The sequence below is a fragment of the Manis javanica genome, chromosome 5 (genome assembly GCF_040802235.1).
Source record: "Manis javanica isolate MJ-LG chromosome 5, MJ_LKY, whole genome shotgun sequence".
Taxonomy (NCBI): Eukaryota; Metazoa; Chordata; class Mammalia; order Pholidota; family Manidae; genus Manis; species Manis javanica.
In genome coordinates this window covers 168055966-168063736 of record NC_133160.1, presented here as the reverse complement: position 1 = coordinate 168063736, position 7771 = coordinate 168055966, and positions in this window count along the sequence as shown.

Below are 7771 nucleotides of genomic sequence, written 5' to 3'. Positions count from 1 at the left end.
TGACTTTGCTCAAGGTCACACAGCTGGACGGGGTTTCAACACAGGTTGCTGTGCTGCAAAGCCTCAGCTCTTGTCGTGGCAGGGAACCATGGCAGTGCAGGGTAAATAGTCACTGCTGTTGGTGGGAAATGTTACCCATGCGGCTCTTTCCTTGGCTTTAAGAAAAGCATCGTTGAACTGCAGGGCCCATTGGCTTCCCAGCTGCTCTCCAAGATTCTACCTGCGCCCAGGCCTGTGGGTGGTGGGATGGGGGCCGGGGGGTGGGGGCGGGGGGGCAAGGTGCTCTCTGTGCGGAGAGCCCTCTGCTGAGTGCCTGGGTGGGACTAGCCCCACGGGCCAGGCCGGCAGCCTGTCCCCATGCAAGAGCCAGGCAAGTCCTCACCCCTCCTACCCTCTGGCGTTGTCACAGCAACTGCCTGGGCATCTCAAAGGCGTCTCCTTCAATAATCTGGGCCTCTGATCTCCGGCAGGCCTGTAATGAAGGGACAGTTTGTTAGCGCTGACATAAACATTGGGTTACCCGAGCCGCCTATTTCATGTCGTTTAAGAAGTCAGCTCAAACAGCCGACAGCCGAGCAAACTGTGAAGATATTTATTTGTTCAGCTTCCTACGGTGAAAACCAATGTTTATGAGGCCAGGATTTGGAGGGGAGGGAGTCACTGACTTTTTTTGTAAGGAAAGAACAATATCTCAGAAAGTGATCGCATCCATGTTTTTCCTCTGGTCGGCCTGCGGCTCAGGCAAGCGGAGTGAGTTGTGCACAGGACATACAACTTACACTCGGCGGTCTGGGCTGCAAAGCCCATACTTGAGCATCGCTGCTTCAGTGACATAGCTCCGAGAGGAAGGCGGGACACCCACTCTTGTTCCCATGGGCAGACGTGGAGAAGGAAAGCAGAGAGGTTTAGTCACATACACACTGTCACACAGCTGATCCACAATGGAGTCCAGTAGGAATCCACCCAAGGTTTTGGACTAAAATCCCAGAGTTCTTCCTGCCCCCCGTGCTGGGCTGCCTTGCTGCAGGGTGTCTAAGGAACCAAATGTATTGAACCCTAATTCACAGTAATGCCTGGAAGGGAGATGTGTGTCCTAGATCTCTCTCCGTGGTTTTTCAGTATCATTATATTTTTGGGAAAAGGAATTATCAGAGCAGCCACACAAACAAAACTTAGCTTCTGTTGGCTTAAAAGTGCTTCTTAGTAAATCAGCCCCTTTATCAGGACTCTGGGGTCAGAAAGAAGGTCTCAGATTCTAGGAGCCTGGCTGTGCCCGGTAGTCACCAGGGCCTCCCAGCCAGGGATCTGGGGTTCCTCCATCAGTCCTTGGCTTAGATCTTTGGGTCCCTTTCTACGACGGTTGCGAGGTTCTAGCCCTTGCATTGGCACTCACTGTGTGACCCTGGAAAGTTTCGTAGCCACTCTGAACCTCACTGTTCTCATCTGTGAAATGGAGCTGAAGCCTCGTTCCTTTTTTTCACTTTTCCCTGTATGGAAAAAAGCGCTTGCCAAACTCTGAACATGTTCAGCTGTAGGGCAGCACCACAGTCACGAAGAAAGGACCCTTGGGCAGGGTTGGAGGTCCTGATTCCAAGTCTGTGTGACCTGCACAACTTATGTTACCTCTCTGGGCTTCTGCTTGTTGACTGCAAAACGGGGCAGCGATCTTTGGCAGCAATGCCAGCAGCTGTGTGTTCTTTGGCTCCTTGAGTGCTTGCCTGGAACTGGACTCCTCCTCCCAAGCTGTGCATTTTATGAGCCCCCTTTCACAGCTCTCTGAGCACACACACCCATTTCACAGAAGAGGAAGGCGAGGCTCGGCCAGGTGACGTAGCTTGCCCACGGTCCCTCGCGTCCTGAGTGGCAGACCTGGGTCTGAACTCAGGACTGTCTGACCGGTTTCTTCTGTCCAGCCGACTGCAGAGGAAGCAAGTGGAACGCCCCTCACCAGAGGGGTGGGAAACAGCATTTTGTCAAAGGACTCACTGGTGCTTTTCAGCTCCTCTCCTGCTCCCATCTCCTCTGGCTCTGGAGGCTCCTCTGTGCCTGCAAAGCAGATGCCCCAGGACACAGACCTTCGAACTTCTGTCAGAACAGGGCCAGCACTGCAGGGGTGGGGGGCATCCTGGCCCCCAGTCCTCAGACACCAGGCCCAGCCAGGCACCTGGGGTGGGGCAGCAGCCCCACTGGAGCCTCTCTCCGCAGGAGCCTGGTCCCCGAATGTCCCCCGGGGTCAGATCCATCATGCCACGGCTGCACGCGATCAGGCGTGCTTAGCCAGAGGGTCAAGTGGCCCGGAGCTGCTGGGCTCTGGGAGCCCCTCACAGCCATATTTAATTTAATTAAGGCTGTCAGCACTATTGATTTTGGCAGTTTCAATTACTAGCCTGTTATGGTTTCTGGATCAACTGATCTGTGATGGGTCCTATCAGCAAAGACACACATTGAGGAGAGGGCCCTTCATCTCCTTTAAAACCTGACACATCCCGCCACGGGCCATAACTTATTGCTTTCATCCAGCCCTGCTCCCCTTCCCTTCCTCATAATTAATTTCTCATTAGACAGCTCTTTATTGTTTAATTTGTGCAGTTTATAATCAAATTGGGCACATTAATTGTCGTTGAATTTAAAGCTAATGAAAAATAAAGGTTTTCAATGACTTACTCTTCCATTATTCCTGACAAGATAAAATAAAGCCCTCGGAGAAGTGTCAGCTTTTTAAATTATAAATTAGGTTTTTTAAAGAGCATGGGCATTTAAGGAACAGTTATCACACATTTAGTAATTATAAATCCTATGCTGCAAAACAATTATTAAGATATAATTATGCTGCTTTACTCTTAGGCAGGCCCAGCAGCTGGTTGAAGGTCTGATTCTTCATCGTTGATGGGTGGGGGTTTCCACTGGGTTTGAGCAGGAAAAGATGCCAATGGAGAGCTACGTGGACAGATCGAGGAGCCGGGGAGCCATCGGTACTTGTGACGGGAACCATTCAATCTGGGGATTTGTCAGATCTCTACACCTGAGGCATGTCTCCCCATCCTTCATCTTTGAAAGGCTGCCCCAGGCCTATGGGTGTGTCCAGCCTTTGCGGAGTCCTACAGACACAGTGACCATGCAGATGTGGGCTCGACTCATGCACAGACAAATGGAGGCACAGGTGGAGGGGAGCAGGTGAGGAAATGGTCAGGTCGACCTGTGGGTGACAGAATCACCTGAGGGGGTGGTCAGGTCCACCGAAGAATAGCTGGATTAAACCTGGGGGAGTGACCAGGTCCACCTGGGAGGTGGCCGTGTAAGACTTCCTATTGAGGTGATATTTCCATATTGAGGGTCTTCCCTGGCTGGGTGTGAGGAGAACACTGCAGGCAGAGGCCCCATGTGCAAAGACCTGGCAGTAGTCATCATGGCCATGCCTTTAAAGGACAGGATATGAGCTGCAGGTCGGTGGGAGGTACAGACCCATGAGGTCATCACAGGGGGACTCGGGCTGAGGGGATATGGTGGGGTGGTGGGAAACAGTGGTGGTGTTTAATGACCTGATACTAACAAGGGCACTGGGAGGTCTCACACCACTGAGCACCTATTATGTGCCCTTTACTCTGCAGTAGTGACATTGTCTGGTATAATCTATCCACATTCCTCAGGGATGTGTTCTCCATTCTGCTGACCAAGGAACAGAATCCTGTGGAGGTCAAGTCACTCCCTCAAGCCCACACAGCTCTTACACGGCAGCATGGGATATGCCTTCTTCAGTCTCTACTGTTTTGTACCTGTTGCTCTGTGAGCACCTATTATGTGCAGGGAGCTATGACAGGGGTTGCAGGAGAAACAAGTGGAGTAGATAAGGTCTGGCTCTCAGAGTGATATGTGTGAGCTGGACATGTCCACCGGAATCCAAAGGAGTGAACATGGACAGACAAGGGGGCACATCAAAAATGGGCTTTGTGACAAACATAGCACTAAAGAACCTACATGGTCCAACCCTGACTGCTGGATTTGCAGCGGTGTAAAAAGAGTGTTTGCATGTTCATTGGCAGCGCCACTGTGCCAGGCTCTAGGGACCAGCGGTAAGGAGTGAAAGAGAGGAGGCCATTATTCCACAAACAAATCAGACTCTAAAGGAGAAACTTCCAAAAAGTGTGAGTATTCACTAGAGGAGCAGGCTGCTTTGGGACCATAGGAGGGTCCCCTGGAAACAGGTAGTAGATGACCTCTCTGAAAAGTGACATTCCAGGCTCCAAAATCAGGGGTCAGCAGTAAGTTCAGTGACAAAGCCACAGAGGGGGTCAATTTGTATCCCCCATCCCATGGCAGATAGGCCTCTGAGAATTTCAAAGTTCTGAGTCTGCCTGGTGGCCTCAGCAAGCCACGTACCCTATTAGGGGCTCAATTTCCTCGTGTGTAAAAATGAAAGTAACCAGCTTCTCTAGAGGATCTCTCAGGACTATGAGCACACAGGTGGGAGGCAGGGAGTCACTAAGGGCCCTGAGAGTCTGTAAGACTGTCCCTGGGCTGAGGGACTGGGCATAGCTGTGAAAGTGGTTGTCCACTAGTACCTGCCATCCCCACCCAAATCCCTGATGTTCTTTGGCTTGGTGACATCTGAGTGTCCCCACCTGAAGGATTAACTCTGCCTTCCTGGGACTGCCACATACAGACATATATGAGGCCAGGCCAGCCCCGGTTTCCAAGCAGGCAGTCCGACATGGGGAGGGGGTCAGATCAACGTTTATTGTGCCCCACCTCTGCACCCTGGGGCAGACAGATGAGGAATCTCTCATTCTATAGCCATTTCAGCCTCACAAGTACACCTGGAGTAGAGACATTTGCTCACTTTATGCAGATAAGGAAACTGAGGTAAATGATTAGCAAGGAATGGCAGGTAGGTGTGTCCTAGCCTCCTATGAGACCGTCCACTTCACTGCTCAGGAGTCCAACAGGTGGTCCTTGTGAGAATTTCCCTTAGGTTTTAGTAAAAGCTCTCTTCTGGAGGGAATGGTTTGTTTCCAATAATCATTTGCTGGGTGCCCTCAATCCCCAGGTATGGAAGCCCCCAGATAATTGAAAAACATCTCCCCTGTCCTCTGGAGACCAAAATCCAGAATCTCCAAGAGCACTGTACACTGGTTTAAATCTCCCGGAGATTTAAATTCCACAAACAAAGCTATCAAACAGGACAGAAATCAATTGTTTGGGGTGCTTATACATGGTACAGTTGAAAAATGATGTCTCGGTTTCTTTGGAGGAAGCAAGAACGGCCATGCCCTCTTCCGGAGATGGTTCCTAGGATTAAACGTGACTACCCGCCCAAAGCCCCCAGCCCAGCACCCTGCCATGACTCTGCTCTAAGAGGTGCTGGCAGCTTCCTGGCAGCCAGCTGTCCTGAGTGGCTGGTGCTTTCCTACCTGCTCAGGGTCAGAACAATCCCAGGAGGTGGCACCGCACCCCACCTTACAGATGAGCCAATGGAGACTCGTGGGGAACGGTCTCACTCCTTGTTAGCATGAGGCCGAGGTGGGGACTGACGCCTAATCCATGCTCTTATCCACAACAGCTCCCTCCCTCCCCTCCCTGCAGTGAGAACTGATGAGAAGACAACACCAAGTCCCAGAGTGGGGTTGCAGGCCATTCCCCCCATGCATCACAGGCTGGTCTCTTCCCAGGAAGGAAAACTTTTTGGCTAATCTTAGACCCCTATGTGGCCCGTGTGGTTTCTGAAATGGCTTCCAGCCTACTATCTGCTGAAAACAAAACGGATTCAAGTTTGCACATCATTATGGAGCACCTACTGTGTGCCAAGAACTGGTTGACAAGAAAGACAAGGTCTCACTCTCAGGAGACTGCAGGTTTTTGGAGGCAGACAACAAACAGGCCAATGAAGATGTGTTTAGATGGTGATAGACAGCAGGTAGGAGACACAGGTGATGTGGTAAGAGCTGGGGCTGGAGGAAGCCAGGGTGGAGAAGAGGCCAGGGCAGGAAGAGGCCAGGGTAGGGAGGAGGCTGGAGCTGGAAGAGGCTGGGGTGGGGAAGAGGCCAGGGCAGGAAGAGGCCAGGGTAGGGAGGAGGCTGAAGCTGGAAGAGGCTGGGGTGGGGAAGAGGCCAGGGCCAATGGAGGTCAGGGTGGGGCATAAGCGGAGGTAGGAGGAGGTTGGGGTAGGGAAGAACCTGGGGATGGGGGAGGATGGGGTTAGGAAGAAGCCAGGGTAGAAGGAGGCCAGGGTAGGAAGAACTTCTTGGAGAGGAGCACAGCTTTGAAGCCACCTACCTGTGCAGCTGCAAGCAAATTATTTAACCTCTATGCCTCAGTCTCCTCATTGGGAAACAGGGATGGCAGCTTCATATTCTGTCCTTGAGCTGTCTGGAGGATTCATGGAGGAGCATGTGAAGCAGTTGGGGGAGTGCCCTGCCCCCAGGAAGTGTCACCTGCCATTATTATAACTGCACGGTGTTTAGGAGGCCTTTGTGGGGAGGATACCTGAGATCTCTTGGGCTGCTGTGAGGAGATGTGGTAAAAACGGAAGCAAGGAGACAAAGTAGGAACTCGCTCCAATCCAGGCAAGGAGCTTGGACCAGGGAGGAGCTGGTGAAGATGGTGAGAGAGTCAACTGTGGAAGGGAGTGGAAGACTGTTGTGGACAGGAGGGACAGCAAGTGCTAAGGCCCAGAGGCAGGACAGACTGTGGTTTGTTTGGGAAACAGAAGGCCATATGGCTGGAGAGGAGGAGGGAGAGAGCCTCAGGAGGTGAAGTCAGAGGTACAGGCAGGTGCCAGAGCTTGTAAGGCCTGAGCAATCAGGGCAAGGAGGTTTGGTTTAATCCTAATGGTAGTGAGAAGCCATTGGTTGTTTTTTTTTTTAACTGAGATATGATTCATAAACTATAAATCTACCCTCTTAAAACCAGTAGGTTTTATGCAGGGGATGTTGAAAGATAATGGCATTAGGCTCTTAAGGTGGTCTGCACAATCCCTATCTTCTGATATTCTCACTCGGTGTAACCCCTCCTCCCGAGTGTGAGAATACCCTATGATCTGCTTCTAATCAATAGAAGCAAAGCTGCTGGGATGTGTGGGATTATGTGTGCGTGACTACGTTACATAAGACTGCAACACCCATTTTGCTAAGTGATTCCTTACTGCTGGTTTTTGATGAAGCATGCATCCATTCTGGGGAAGCCCAAATCTGGGGAAGGCACTGCAGATGACCTCAAGGAGCTGAGGGCATCCAGCCAACAGTCAGCAAGAAACAGAAGCCCTCCATCCTACAACCATAAGGAACTAAATTCTGCCTATACCCACATGTGTTTATACACAGATTTTTTTCTGGCCAAACCTCCAGAAGAGATCCCAGCCTAGCAAAGGACTTAGTTAAACATTTCCAGATTTTGGAGGTCTGAGATAATAAATATATGTTGTTTTAAGCCATTTAGTTTGTAGTAATATTCTTACCCAGCAATAGATAACTAATACAGAGACAATTCTCAATAGGTTTGTCACATTTCTGCACATCTTATGATCAGAAGGTCTGATTACCTTTGTTCTGTGTTGTTTTCCAAAGACCTGTGTGTGATGACGGACAGCCTTGGAAAATAAAGACAGTGTCTGCCTCCCAAGCAGAGGGCAGGTTTGTGTGCTGTCTAGGAAGATGAAGACAAATGTCTGCTTCCAGGACAAAGGTTGGGCAGGTTTCCTTACAGCTTGTTATAAAAGATGCAGGTTCCCTGAGTCTGGGGTTCCTGTCCTGTCATGCAACCAGTTGTGTGTGCCGTC